Consider the following 15625-nt stretch of genomic DNA (forward strand, 5'->3'; position numbering starts at 1 on the left):
ATGATGCCTAGAGCAGGGGTATCTGAAGGTCTGGCTTCTTGCATCTGAGCCTCCCTGCTTCCCTGAGCCTCAGTAATGAGAATGGTAGTTTCCCTGACTATCCATAGAGACTTGACAACTATCCTTTGTCTAGTCTGGTGCCATATTACCAAGGATGAATTTGAAAAAAAAAAGTTTTTAATGGCAGGTACCTTGAGTTTCCTTCTGCTACAGTTGATATTAAGAGTTGTTTGCACCTGTTTGTTGGGATTTAGTTATTTTAAAATATTTTAGGGTTGTAGTTATTGTTGTTGTTATTATTATTATTATTATTATTATTATTATTATTATTATGCTATCATCTTTCAGCATGTGGTCTATGCATCCTTGCAGGAGGGAGTGGTTCTAACTGGCTTTAAAGCAACAATTCTTTAAGAATCCCATCTGAGATCCATTGATTTGTGGCAATTGCCTCCTGGTCACAAATAACACCATTCTGGGAAAAAGGATTGAGAGGGTTATGCTGTAGCAGTAGCAAGTACTCTGGGATGAAACCAATTATCCTGACCAATTCCAATTGGGGTTCAGGCCTGTTGATGGGACTCAGTTGGCCTTGGTGGCACAGATCGATTGCCTTTATCAAGAGAAGGACAGGGAAGCATGACTGTTATTCTTACTTGATCTCTCAGTGGCTTTTGATACCATTGACCATCCTCCTTAACCAACTCTTTAATGCTGGTATTAGAGATACTGTTTTACAATGGTCCTGATCCTGTCTCCTGGGTGAGTTTCAGAGAATAGCATTGGGTTTCAGTGGTCTTTCAGCCAACTGGCAGTTATGCTATGGGGTGCCAGTGCCACTGCAACAACCTTACCCCAACCTGGTCCTCTCCAGATGTTTTAGACTAGTGGTTCCCAACCTTTATTTGGCCATGCCCCACCTAAAAAGGTAAAGGGACCCCAGACCATTAGGTCCAGTCGTGACTGACTCTGGGGTTGCGGCACTCATCTTGCTTTACTGGCCAAGGGAGCCGGCGTACAGCTTCCGGGTCATGTGGCCAGCATGACTAAGCCACTTCTGGCGAACCAGAGCAGCTCACGGAAACGCCGTTTACCTTCCTGCCAGAGTGGTACCTATTTATCTACTTGCCCTTTGACGTGCTTTCGAACTGCTAGGTTGGCAGGAGCTGGGACTGAGCAACGGGAGCTCACCCCGTCGTGGGGATTCGAACCACCGACCTTCTGATCAGCAAGTCCTAGGCTCTGTGGTTTAACCCACAATGCCACCCGCATCCCTATGCCCCACCTAAGCATCTCTAAAATCCTGATGCCCTCCCCCTGTGACATATAATGCTTATTATTAAAAAGTGAACTCCTATTCACGTGTAGGAAGCCTAAAAGGCCATCAATGGTTAATTGCACCCCTTTAAAATCAAATTGCCCCTCCTGTGGGGCGTGTCCCCCCCATTGGGAACCATGGCTTTAGACTATAGCTTACATCATCTTGGTCCATTGGTTATGCTGACTGGGGCTGATGGGAGTTGTAGTTTAAAGCATCTGAAAGATAGCTGGCTGGGGGAGGCTGATTATATGCAGCTCACACGCAAGCTATAAGAGATTTCAATTTGCAGTACCAGTGCCAGTCTCTTAATCTTTCAAGTGCTCCCAGTTTTCACTTTTGCTTGTATATCCAGCGCAAACCAAAACCAGTGTGCTAAGAAAATGAGCTCTTGGTTTCCCCTCACATTTAGATTGGTTCTTTTACAGAATGCAATCTAAACAAATATATTCTAGAAATATGTGTGTGTTTGTGTGTGTGTTGGCTTTTTTCCCCAGCCAGAACTCACGGGAACTCAATTCTGGCCTCTCTCAGGTGGGTGCCCTTGCCATTAAAAGAGAACAACAGAGGCGTTCAGGGTGAGTTCCGGCATCTCTTTTTCTAGAAAAATAGCACACACACGCACAAGCGTCAACATACAAATAAACAGAGTTACTGAACCAATGGGGATTCTCAAAGTGCATCTGCAGAGCTTGCAAAAACTGCTCAGCAATGATTTCCTTTTCATTCACTCCCAGGTAGAGTGATATTCCTGAGGCTGCAAGTCCTAATTAGCTACTATGAAAGCGACTTTGGCCTAGTTTGCACAATAATAGAAGTGGTAGGCCTGCTCCTGAACAGCACAGCCTTCAGGCATTATGTGGGGATATGGGAGGGGGAAAGAACAGGGCTTCACGATGCAAATAGAGTTAGCATTTCAGGAAAAAAGTCCAAGCTATATATCTCTCCTATACAGTGGTACCTCGGGTTACATACACTTCAGGTTACAGACTCGGCTAACCCAGAAATAGTGCTTCAGGTTAAGAACTTTGCTTCAGGAGGAGAACAGAAATCGTGCTCTGGCAGCACGGCGGCAGCAGGAGGCCCCATTAGCTAAAGTGGTGCTTCAGGTTAAGAACAGTTTCAGGTTAAGTACGGACCTCCGGAACGAATTAAGTACTTAACCCGAGGTACCACTGTATCTAGTTGCTTATGTGTGAGATTTGTTGCTTTCGTTTTAACAGTGCTGGATGCAGCCCAGCCAAATTTCAAAGGATGAATGAAAACATTATGTGAACAATAATCTTTTTTACTTTTATTTTTACCCAGGATCATCCCGGGAGCAACATGACATCATGATACAGTGCCACTTCCAGCTGAGCCATTCCTTCAAGCATCAGCACAGCTTTTATTTTTTATTACATTTTTAAAAAAATATTTAAATACAGGCAACAAACAATATTGAAATTTGCCTCCTTCCAAGTCATTGCATCTCACCTCCCCACCATCCGCCACTTTCACAAGGGATTCGTGTCCCTGCAAAACCGATTTTTTGAAAGCCCACTATGAGTTTTTAATATAAAGAAACATTCACTCCTGCAACCTCCCACCCTAATTATGAAGTGGCAGAGTTCTGGAACAGTTCTATCCCTTATTTGCATAATCCAATCAGTTGCCATAGGACGTTTTGACCACAGTATTAAATATGTAAATATGGTAAATGACAATGCTGCAGAACTCATAGATCTCTTATAAGAGAAAGTTGCAGGGAAAAGAATCACAGCAGTAAAAGAAAAGCAGCAAGAACCAATGATGGGCCTTTTCCTGGTCTTGTATGTGGATATGAACCAGCATTGCAACACCCGGGGGAGAGAGAATTTAATTCAGTTTGTATGTGAAAGTGAAGCTACCAAATTCACACTTTCTGAAATAATACACGAAAACAGAGCCATCCTTCAAAATTTGAACTTCTCTGAATTTCACAATAGCATTCTTCAACCAAGTAATGTGCTACAAAAATGCATAAGCTTGGGTAAAATTTAAATACAAATCCCCACTCATTCAGCACAGCCCCTCCACCATCTTCTGATCAATGGGATACATTACCACCTCTTCCATTGGCCAGGGGAATTCAAGTTGGCCTTCCTACAAAATTAGCCAATCACAGGCGCAGCTTCAGGGGTGGAGTTGACCGGGACTCCTGAGGGAGGCTTCACTCAGGTCCTCTCCTCAGCCATATAAGCTGGCCTGCCCCCTCGCCTGGCACCGCAGTCACTTTTTGGATCTCCCTCCCTCTCCCAACTCAAGGTTGTGTCCTTTCATTTGTCTCTGCTTCTCATCCCCATCTCCCTCATCAGGTTTGATCACTGGTAAATGTCCAGCATGTGGGCTGGATGGCATACTCTCCAATATTTCTCTGATGAAAATAGGAACGTCACATTCCATAATGATAATTTTACTACTTATACCACACCCATCTGACTGGCTTGCCCTAGGCACTCTGGGCAGCTTCCGACATATAAAAAACACAATAAAGCATTTTAAAAACTTCCCTGTACAGGATTGCCTTCAGACGGCTCTGGGGTTAGATAACTCCATACCCTCCAACATTTCTCCAAGGAATATAGGGACATCCTAAGGAAAAGTGGGACATTCCAGGATCAAATCAGAAACCAGGACAGCTTCTCTAAATCAGGAATGCCCCTGGAAAATATGGACACCTGGAGGGTCTGGGTTAGTATGGGTGATACCCAATGCCAAGCCAAATCTCACATCTGTAATCAATAAAGTTGTGGCCTTATTCAAATCCAATAATTATTGTCTGTGTTCTTTCATTATTTGTTTGCTTGTGTTATGACAACAGCACGTCACATTACCTGGGCACGCAAATGCATGTATTAGTGAAAATAACTTACAAAAGTGCATTAAATTATATAAATTGCTTTGCAAAAATGTGCATGTTAGGCACAATTGTATATAGAAGTGTGTGCCCTGTGCACTAAAATGCTGCTGACGACATTTTCTTGTCGGGGCAAAAATCACAAACTGAAGTAGAAATGTGGAAGGTAAGTTTAGGAGGCAAAAAAGAGAAACTGAAATTATCAGATTCCTTCATCCCTACCAGTTACACTGGGCCTTGTTTTTCCGTTACTTCAATGGTACCTTAGAGATTAAATTTCGGGCTGTAACTTGAGCATTATCATCTTCCGTATCATTACTCTTCATACCCAGACAGATGGAATATGACATACAGATATCTGCTCTCAGTTATTTCCTTTTATATCAGTAAGTGGAATGATGACCCAAGACACTCAATACATGAAGTGCTCCCTATCCATTTGCTCCATAATCAATCACTTCACAGTTCTCTTTAAGGCTATGAGAAATTATGTAGCTGTTTCACACCAAGTCAAACTATTTGTCCATCAAGTCAAGGGATGAACTCTCATGCCCTCCAGAAGTTGCTGAATTCCAAGTCCCAACACTCTCAGTCTTCATAGCCAGTGTTCAGGGATAATGGGAATTGTAGTCAACAACATATGGAAGAACATGGACTCTCCATTCCTGATATAGTCCAGTATTGTTTTCTTTTTCTGGCTGGCAGTTACACTTTAGAATCTCAGGCAGCAGGCTTTCTCAAAACTTGCATCTTTTAACTGGAGATACCAGGGAACGAATGTGGGACTTCTCCATGAAAAGCATGTTATAACGCTCTCTCGCAGGCAAGCAGCCTAATAAGCAGCAAGGGCACTCTGTCAGTTTTACGTAAGTTTATTTACAAGAAAAACACATCCAGAGCCTGGTGTTCAGTCTGTTCTCATTAAGCTTAATTGCTCAGTCTGTCTCACCGTCCTTTCCCCAACAGGAAGGATGCCAAAACCCCACTTTTCTTCTCCTTCCCTCCGTTGCTCTCTGAGCTTCTCTAACCTCCTCGTCCTGGGAGTGCAGAAGACACATCCTCCAATTCTGGCTTATCTGCTGGTTGCCTGGCAATGCTTTGTCCAACTTCCAACTCCTCCTCTCCTTGGGAGCTAACAGTGTCTTGCCTGGGGGGGGGGGGGGGTCAGACTGTCTTCTCTATACTCAGACAGACAGCTCTCAGTGGCAGAGTCAGCTCCTTGCTCGCTTAGCTCAATTTTCGAAGCTGACACTTCCATTGTGCTCTGGGGGGGGGGGCACATTCCTGACACATGTGCCCTGATCTATGTTCCATCTCCAGAGGGACCTCTCCCAAAAATGCAGCTATACAATCTGGACCAAAGAGCACCATTAACAGCACGTTATCGGGTGAGATATGTGACTCTATGAATGGGCAGCGTGAGGTTTTATTGGGGTGGGATCATAGATTAAAGTAACATCAGCCTTATTTTCTTAGGTTGTGAGTGTTGTATTATGGACTTTGGTGAATGTATCTGTGGGGCTGTAATTCTTGAGAGGATGGAAGGTTGTGTGTGTGTGTGTGTGTGAAGTCAGAGGTGGGAAAGTGGACCCAGCTGGCAGGCTAGATCATTATCTCCTCCATCTCCAGCAAACCAAGTCTGACAGCAACACCCACTTGTCAATCATTTGATATCACAATGACATCAGGCGACCCATTTTTACCAGCGCAGGTTTATATCAAAGTGCTTGAAATTTTGCAACGCAATTCTCCAGCCAAGTAAAGGGAGGAAACACCTTTTGATGAAGCAAGGTAGAAATGAACGATAAAGAAATCGCTCAGTAGATTTTCTGAGTCCCTAGTGGGTGGAGAGTCATTTGACCTTACAGATCATCCACTGTATAAGAAATAAAGATTTGAAGATCTGTTGTTTAATGGAAGGTCAAAAATATGGACTTGTATGCTTAGTTTTGTTTAGTAAGGTGATTTTTTAAAAAAACAAAAAACAACAAAAGTAAAACAAGTTAAAGCCCATTTTCAGAAGTACCTGCTTTTAGATGGTCAACACAATTCATCCAGAAGTGTTATCTGAGCAGGAAAATCATTCACAATAGTAGCTGCATATGCAGTTTTTCAGGCAGACGTAGGTTAATGAGGCTAGATCTGGAAAGTGATGGGCAGAGTGTCTGTGCTAAAATTTTATACTACTCTTGTGACTGAGACACACATTGATGGGATGGCATTAACGGCCTTGACCGTCTAATTTATGTAAGAGAGTTTCAAAAGATCTCCATGCTTCAAAGGAAGTCCTCAAGGCACATATAAGATACATTGATGCCGTGAAATAGAGTGGGTTTCAGACTGAGCCTGTCCTCTTCTAATTTTTCACACTTGGCTCATATTCAGATCAGTAATTTGAACACATTTAGAACGATATGGCTCATAGAAATCTGTAGTTAACAAAAATGGCGCTCTTTCATTTAAACTGAGAGAAAGCATTTAAGCAAGAGACTGCCTAACTGTGCAGTTCTATGCATGCTTAATTAGAAGTGTGTTCCATTGTGTTCAATTGTGTTTGCTCCCTGGTAATTTTATTTAGGATAGCAATCTTAATGGCCTTTTTTTTGGTCCAAGGGTGATAATCTCCCCACCTTGCATGGAGACAGCCTGTAGTCATATCCTTCATACCAGTGCAAGGCATGCAAGTGATTTGGCTACATAGGTAGATCGGTTCAAGTGCTTATAGCATAACCATTTCCATGTTTATTCAGAAGTTTGCCCCACTGTTTTCACTGAGTACAGTGAATGCAGAACCTCAACTCCTTTCTTCCCAATTCAGTCATTGCATCTCAGCCATGATACTTACTATCCATGTCTTATAGTAGAAGGATAAGGCACATCCAAAGAATTCCTTTGCAATACATAACAGGATATTTTCCTCCCATCTGACAGAAATACAAGAACCTTCCATATTTACCATTCTTCCTTATTCACAGGAATGACAAATGTTAAGACACTCATTGTGTCTTTATGTACACATACACACAGTTGAAGAATTTTGGGTGCATTTCTGTATACCTTTGTCAATCATCAATCGACCCAGACCCTGAACACAATGTAAAATGGGGTGGTTTTAGTATGATATATGCCTCAGCTTGCTACATAGATTGCTTCACAGTGCCTTCAGCATCCATAAGTGGTCTTGTGTAAGGATTTTGCTCTTTTTGTATACAAGTACTTAACACACTTTAAAAAAAAACAGTATACTCATGGAAGGCTAGTTAGAAAATGACCTTTTTATGCAATCAGATATTCCTCATTCATGGGACGCGGGTGGCGCTGTGGGTAAAACCTCAGTGCCTAGGACTTGCCGATCGTATGGTCGGAGGTTCGAATCCCCACGGCGGGGTGAGCTCCTGTCGTTCGGTCCCAGCTCCTGCCCACCTAGCAGTTCGAAAGCACTCTTAAGTGCAAGTAGATAAATAGGGACCGCTTTATAGTGGGAAGGTAAACGGCGTTTCCGTGTGCTACTCTGGTGCTGGCTCGCCAGCTGCAGCTTTATCACGCTGGCCACGTGACCCGGAAGTGTCTTCGGACGGCGCCGGCTCACGGCCTCTAGAGCGAGATGAGCACGCAACCCCAGAGTCGGACACAACTGACCCGTACAGGCAGGGGTACCTTTACCTTTACCTTTACCTTTTTATTCCTCATTCATTTACTTTGTAGCATTTAACAAATATATTGAATTAGGAATCTGAAGCTGATTGTGTGAATGAACTCACTAAACCATGATCACTCTGTTTTAAGCTATGTAGTTACTAGGAGCAGAACTGCCTCAGGTCTCGCCTTTTCTCCTCTGAGATTCAGAAAGTCAATCTCCATACATTCAAACTATAGATGGTGGTAGTACAAAGAGCCTTCTCCAGCCTGTTCGACCTCACCAGAAAGATGGATAAGTTGCTTACAGTTATGGCAGAGACATCCATTGAAAATGGACCACCTAAAAGATTTCTTTCCATCTACCCAGTTGACCCCCATCACGGCACATGTTTGCTAGGAGTGCTTTTTTCCTTAGTTCTCTACAATGAAAGGATGTAGCAGGATGCAGTGGGGAGGACCATGACATTGGTGAGGTTAGTTAGTATCTCATCCAGGAGGTTCATCTTGCAACAGTTCCAGAAGCTGTTAGATTAAAAAATAAATAAATACTAGAGTAACGACAATGCAGACAAACATAGGAAACTGCAGCTACTTTCAGGGCTTGAGAGAATAGTCTCTACCCACCCTGTTAGTGCATGAGCGCTAACTCTTGAGGTTCCTCTCCTCTGTCTTAATAGTTACTCAGAAATTTTTCCTGCATCTTCACAGCATCAGCAGTCCAGCCCTCTCTTGGTGAATTCCCGTGACAAGAATAACCACTTCATCCATCCAGTTCTTCTCTAAAATCTTTATTATTTACATTACAGGCTGCATAACACTACTGATCTGCATATTAAATAAGAAACAGAACTAGATACAGAATCTTTATTTGTATCAGCAACTAGCCATAGCAATAAAATAAAATAATATGCACTGAAGATAGAGGTAAAAACTTAACTATACCACCTATAACTATACATTCTGGAGGTTTACAGCAATAATCAAATAATAGATCTTATTCTAATTGCCCCTGCTATTTATTTATTTTTTTACAGTTTTTGCTGTCACCTGATTATCTTGATCTGCTAGAAGAAACGACACAGTGGCAATGGTTGAGCGGCCTGGTATGTAGTAGAGGAGTAAGAACCTCACTCCTCAATCTTTATAAAGAGTGCAAGTTAGAATCACATGAGCTACTGATTCAAAACTGCCATTGCCACATGGACATAACCGTTTTTCCAGCGGATTTTTTTTTTTTTTTTTGAAATTGACCCTCAAGTACAGCTGAAGGCAGTATATTTAACCTTGCGTCTAAATACAGATCTCTGCTCCTGTCAGGAGTCGGGGAATCGGCTTCCTCCCCCATGGCAGTAGATAAGAGATCAAATGAAAGGGATGTCTTACCAGTTACAATCTTTAATGATCACAAAGAACACGTCTCTTAGAAATGGAGGTGCTCCTAATTAAGGGGTATTCCCCCCTCCGTCCCTATTAATCTACGTCATTCCTACGTCTTGCAATTTGAGCTTGTACCCTCTGACACTTTCAGAGCTCTCTGTGACTTTGGTGAAAGTGGGTGGATGCTATCCAGAGATTGTGAATCTGTTAACCCTCTCTCTTCCAGTGTTTCTTCTCCTAGCTGTCCCCCATCCAGTATTTCCCAGCTTCTGCCTTCTGAACTATGCCCCTCTGCAAACCACTCTTCCAAATCTATGCTGTCCTCCTGTTCCTGGGAAGATTCAGGATCAGAATCAGAGGGAGAGGGAGGCTCCCACCATACCTCCTCCGTGCAGCCCTCCTCAGCACGGTCCCTGACAGCTCACTTCAGCCATCCAGCCACAGAGACAGGATCACAGACTTTCACATACTCCAGCAGCCATACTGAGCAACACTGACTGCCTCACACTCAACGGCATCACACCAGACATCCCCTGATTAAGATACCTGTTGCTGGGGGAAATTCTCATTGTCTAGCAGATGTTTTAAGCATGCCTCAAGGATGTGCTTCAAGGCTATCCTGGAAGGCTCATTTCAAGTTTATTTTGGCAATACACCAACACCAGCAATATAGGCTAAGACAGCAAAGATAGACTAGTGGAGATGTACAGAAATCTCACATTAACAAAGAGAATCAGCATCCATGCAGAGTGGCCTCGGAAGGAGTGAAGAATCAGGTGGACAAGTAGCTAGGAGGAAATGATACTGAGTGGTTTGCAAAATTGGAAACAGGGGTGTCATGTCAGGCACAGGAGGCAGATCCAGTATTTTAGAAAGACTGGGGGTTACAGTGCAGTGAAAAGCACTTTGCAAATCAGTTCATTTCCAAGCATCTCCAGTTTAAAAGATGTCAGGGAGCAGGACTGGGGGAGACCTCTGTCTGAGACCCTGAAGAGATGCTACTCGCCCCAGAAGAGAGCAATGAGCTAGATGAACTGACTTCATATATTAGTCTCGCCAAGGAAGCAGCTGCATTTCTTGAGATGTCAAAACTGAAGCATTAAGACTGACAGCTAATGATCTTTTATTTTCAGGAACCATTGTTCTGAAAATACTTGCTGTAAGGCTTTGATCCACTTCAAAGGCACTGTTTACATCAGTTCTGCTTCGATAATTTTGTTGCTGCTATCATCGGTTTTTGGATGCCAGACATCTTCCGAAGGAATAAAGATGTGGTATCTCTTGAATTCCTGCCATATGGAAAATATTGACAGATGTGTTACTTACTCCCGCTGGCAATACATACCTTCCAGATTCACTCAATAATCACATTTTAGCTTGAGCAGAATTTTAATATCATAACAAAAAGGAAAAACAAAAACAAAAGGGAAAGGGAAAGGGAAAGGAAAGTTTTCCCCACCCATGAAACCGACTGAGGACTATAGGCATGGGGCAAATATGATTATAAATCATTAGCTCAGACAAATGACTTACCAGTAATCAAACTAATAGTACTCAGAATGATTAAGAACTGTATCACCCCAAAGACCAACAACTTTATTATGTCATCAGTTTTCATGGACTAGGTGCCAGAATCTTTGTGTACACAAAATATTAGCCTCAGTTGACAGATACATATATATATGGGTACAGAGTGGGAGAGTTTGGGGGGAAATGGGTTGAAATAGCACAAACAAGCAAACAGTAAAATCTGTGACAATTCAATTAGAGCTTAGATTTATGCAAAAAAGAATTATTATTTTTTAAATTTGCATTAGATTTTTAGCCCAGCCTTCCTCCCAAATGAACTCTGGGCAGCAAAGCTAGATAATTTCAAGTTTGCAAGGTTCCATTTCTTTCAGCTATCAAATGTCTGTGAGGTATTAATACCCAGGGTACAGACACTGCTCACCCAGAAGTTAGAGAAGGAGGAAGTTAGAAATGCATCCAGAAGCTTCTGGTGAAAGCCCTTACCCACAATGGCATCTCTGCGCCATCAACCTCAATGCCATTCACTAAGGATCTATTGGGCTGTCAGGGGAAGGCTTGTGAATTTCTGTCCTTTCCCGATTTTCAGTTCATGTGGACCATATGCCCTTTTCTAGACAGGTCAGATCTTCCTTTACTTATCCATGGTCTGCAACTTGCAGGCTTAAATACTGCAGCATGCTTCTTGTAGGGCAGCGGTTGAAGACAACTTGGGCATTACAGCTGGCACAAAATGCTGCTGCAAATCTGCCAAATTTGTTCTGCCCTAGTTCCTTTTGCATCCAACTCAAGGTTCAACACACTCTCTCCATATGACAGCAGCATGAAAAGGCATGCAGCAATGAAGAGGACCACTCTGTACTACAGCATCTTATTGCAGTTGCAATTCTTTGAAAGATGCTTCTCGCAGCCATTTCGTTTATTGCATTTTGCTGGTGGTGTTTAAATTTCACTTGTATTTTTCAATTTTTGGCTTGTAAACTTGTTTGGGTAGGGAGGAAAAAGTGACATGTGACCAGTGCTTTTTTTCTGGGGGGATGCAGATGCACGCACACCCCTAAACATTTTGTGAATCTAAGTTTGGCCTCATTGAGGGGCAGTATTTCAATATGAGTAAGAAAATGAGAGTACCCCTAAACATATTTTTTAAGGAAAAAAAGTACAGTGTGTGACTATATACATAAATAAATGTAAAAGTGTAAGTGTTGTCAGGATGCTGTCACCAGCTCTGGGCTGGTTGCCCAGGAAAGTATAAAGACAGGGGAAAGTTTCTTACAGTCCTTTTTATTTCAGACATTACAGAATGAGGTTATAGAACCCAGCCACTTGGATAATGGTGTTCTGGGAGATGGAGGGTCTGGAATGCTTTCTAATGACAATGTGTCAGCCAGGTGTTGTTCTGGCTCTCCCATGATTTCCCAGCTCCCCCCCCCCATCTGCCTCTGAGCTGCTACCTCCCTCAACCCCCTGTTGTAAATCTATACTGTCTTTCTCTTCTTCCTACCTGGAAGGGTCAGGATGGGGATACAGTCTCCACCATTCCTCCTCTGCCCAGTCTCTGACAATTAGTTTTCTTTAACAGTGGAAGCAGGTTTTCAGATTATACACATCTCTTCTTCAGGCTTTGATCATGAGAGCAAAAAACCGAACATCCAATAGTCTAGCTAGAAACAACTGTGTAGTCAGGCTGATGGTTACTTGGTTGCAAAAGTTTACTGGCCACTGCTGTTGGCATGGAGATAGTCTAGGTTGAATGCAAACAGGCCATTCTGATGTCATGTGTGATGTCACAAAGAGGATATGCTTTAAGTCTTGGTAAAGCCAGAAACAGTTAACAGTCAGACTGCATCTCAACATTGTCAAGCTGGAACTCCATAACAGGTGTTGAATAGTTTCATTTGGAGGATATATTAACTTTTACTATTGGGGGAAATTTTAGATTGGTCTGCCAGTTTGTACCACATCAAGTTGAGGCCAGTAGATATACATTCACAACCCTGTACCCATCAAATAATCAATTTTATGTGTGACTTTGGGACTGAGTCATACAACCACATTCCCTTTCTCCACTCTATACCCCACCTTTCCCACTTCCTCATTCGTCAACCTCATCACCTCCTCTACGGGTGCCAGTAAGTGCCGTCTTTCTTCAAGCTCTTTGCTCTCCTACTTTTAAGGTTCACTAGGCTCTGGGAGATGGAGGGTCTGGAATGCTTTCTAGTGACAACGTGTCAGCCAGCTGCTGCTCCGGCTCTGCCTGCTCCTCCTCTCCCATGATTTCCCAACTTTCCCCCTCATTTGCCTCTGAGCTGTGGCCTTCCACAAACCCCTATTATTAATCTATGGTGTCTTCCATTTTCTCCTCCCTGGAAGGGTCAGTCTGGGGAGGTGGTCTCCACCACTCCTTTTCCTCTGTCCAGCCCCTGATTAGATTGAAGGTCACAGCCATTTAAAGGAATCCATTATAGTTAGAATGTTAAAACTAATATTTTTTCTAGAATTATAAATCACAGGATGCTAGTTGCAACTTTCAAGGAGAGAAAAATGAATTATTAAGATCTTGATAAGAATATACAGCATCCTCAGAAAATGGTTTTTCTTTGAGAAGAAGTGTGTTTTCTCAATTTTGTCACAACTATTATTTTTTGTTTGCAAGTAGGCAATGTATCTTATATCAGAGACTGAACTGAAACTGATAAAGCTTCATGAAAGTTAATAACTTATTATAGAAAGAAATCCACGAGAGGCACCTATGGTATGGTATGATACATAGTCGGGGAAGGGGATGAATTAAATTGGAGAATTGCAACAATTAATATTAGGTTCAAAAATTGCAACACAGATCAACCAACCAGAAAGTCCCAGGTCTGTGAAAGATTCATTTCCATATATCACCATTCCTCTTTGCAAAGCCAAACTAGACTTTTGATAGAAGAGTTAAGTCTGACATCTAAAAAGCAGCTAGGTGGAATGGGATTTGGAAGGAATAAATGGCTGACAGAGAAGGGTTGTTGAACCTTTTCTGCATCAATTGCTTCTTCAACGCAAGCACCAGACCCCCCGGGGTGCATTTTGCCCAGGTACGTTTGTCATGCTGAGCATATACTAATGTAAAACATGAGTTGGAGGCAATTTGATACATTCACTTGTGAGTGAAAGTATCAAAGCTCCCCAGCTTCATCAACATCTGTTGTGGAGAGAGAAGATAATTTATGAGGTGTCTGAGGGTTTGGTTTTTGGCTTCTGTTTGGACATATATTTTGGAGCTGTTTACTATATGCTCTGGTTTCACCATCCAGAATAATTTGGAATCATCTGCAAACTTGGCTACTTCATTGGTCACCTCAACTCTAAATCAGTCATGATTCTGTTATGAGGTGCCCCTCATAAATCTCCCCATTGCTACAACTGCTTGTTTACTCCAGTCCTCAGCTTCCTATTGTTTAATCAGTTACCAAACCATAAAGGGAACAACCTATCCTTTTGTCCCATGATGGTTAAGTTCAGGAAGGAGCTTTTGTTGAGCAACTTCTTAAAAACATTTTGAGGAAATCCAAGCATATAACAGACCCTCCAAGTTTCCCTATTTCCCAGGGGCACTCTTGGATTTACAGATGCCATCCCAGTTTCTGATTTGATCCTGAAATGTCCTGCTTTTCCTCAGGACATCCCTATTTTCATTGGATAAATGTTGGAGGGTATGGAGCTACCTGATTCACAAGCCATCTGAAGGCAGCCCTATACAGGGAAGTTTTTAAATGTTTAATGTTTTATTATGTTTTTATATATATTGGAAGCCACCCAGAGTGGTGGGGGCAACGCAGTGAGATGGGCAGAGTAAATAATAATAATAATAATAATAATAATAATAATAATAATAATAATAGAATAAGACATCCCTATTTTCACCGGAGAAATGTTGAAGGGTATTATATAATCTTCATCATATTACATAGCCACCTGTGCTCAAAGAATGCCACAAACCTGTTGAGGCAAGACTTCTCTTTTCAGATGCAAGTTATGTCCTTCTAAATGCTAAATAATTCTATCTTTCACCATGCTTTCCACAAATCTACCTAGAATAGACTTTAAGGCAGGCAGCCGCAGACTGATTTCCTCCAGATCCTTTGTATAACTGTAATCATGCCTGGATATTAGTCCTACTGGCTGGAGGGCCCCAGATTGGGGTAATACTGCTTTAAACTAAAGCAGAGGTTGACAGACATTTTGGACCAGTGGGCACATTTCAAATTTTGGAAAAAAATAAATAAATGCTGTGAAATCTTTTTTGAGGCGAGGCAACCAGAACCGTACACAGTATTCCAATGTGGTGATGGCACAGATCTGTGTAATAAATTGTATTGTGGTATCAGCAGTTTCAATTTCAATTACTTTCCTAATCCAGGTTCAGAAGGAGCTCCTGCTTTAAGTCTGGACCATCTAAGAATGCTCAAGTCTTTGAAAGCATCTTAACATCAAATATTCCTTAGCATGAAATGATAACACATCAGAGAGAATCCTTGGCCTCTGTAACTTTAGAGGGTTGCTTGAAATTTGGGCAATGACTGAAAAAAATATCAGAAGCCATCTGGTTTCTTGAGACTCCCTATGACAAGCTGCAGAATGCTAGAATGTGCAAAATAAACAACTTTATGCAGCTCTGACTACAGGATTCAAGTTTCAGGATATAGAATTTGGCTTACTTCCTTGGCACATGTGCCTTTTTTTTTCTTGGTAAAGTACTAAGAGTCTCCAGCCTGATGACAACTATAATATTAATTGAATTCTGCTTCAATTGATTCTTGGGTACACTCCGAGTTGCCTTCTCTAAAGGCACATGGAAAGATTGGTGTGAGGGAACATATAAATAAGCTACACAATCAATA

The 15625-nt window shown here is 42.1% G+C and overlaps 2 long non-coding RNA genes across 3 annotated transcripts; one reads left to right on the forward strand and one right to left on the reverse strand.

Moving 5' to 3' along the window:
- Positions 1-7889: 7889 nt before the first annotated feature.
- On the reverse strand, positions 7890-12402 carry LOC310681656. Of its 2 annotated transcripts, none has more exons than XR_014513455.1 (3): positions 12244-12402; positions 10219-10501; positions 7890-8357 (listed from the first exon to the last, which is right to left on the reverse strand). It is a non-coding gene; the product is annotated as an uncharacterized lncRNA (long non-coding RNA). The 2 variants fall into 2 exon arrangements; XR_014513456.1 differs by having other exon boundaries at positions 8254-8357; positions 10371-10501; positions 12244-12400.
- A 124-nt stretch (positions 12403-12526) lies between these two features.
- LOC310681725 lies at positions 12527-15403 on the forward strand. The gene is made up of 2 exons (XR_014513554.1): positions 12527-12620; positions 15145-15403. It is a non-coding gene; the product is annotated as an uncharacterized lncRNA (long non-coding RNA).
- Positions 15404-15625: the final 222 nt, after the last annotated feature.

This window comes from Podarcis tiliguerta, assembly GCF_965153285.1.
Source record: "Podarcis tiliguerta genome assembly, chromosome: 7".
In the NCBI taxonomy this organism is placed as follows: domain Eukaryota; kingdom Metazoa; phylum Chordata; class Lepidosauria; order Squamata; family Lacertidae; genus Podarcis; species Podarcis tiliguerta.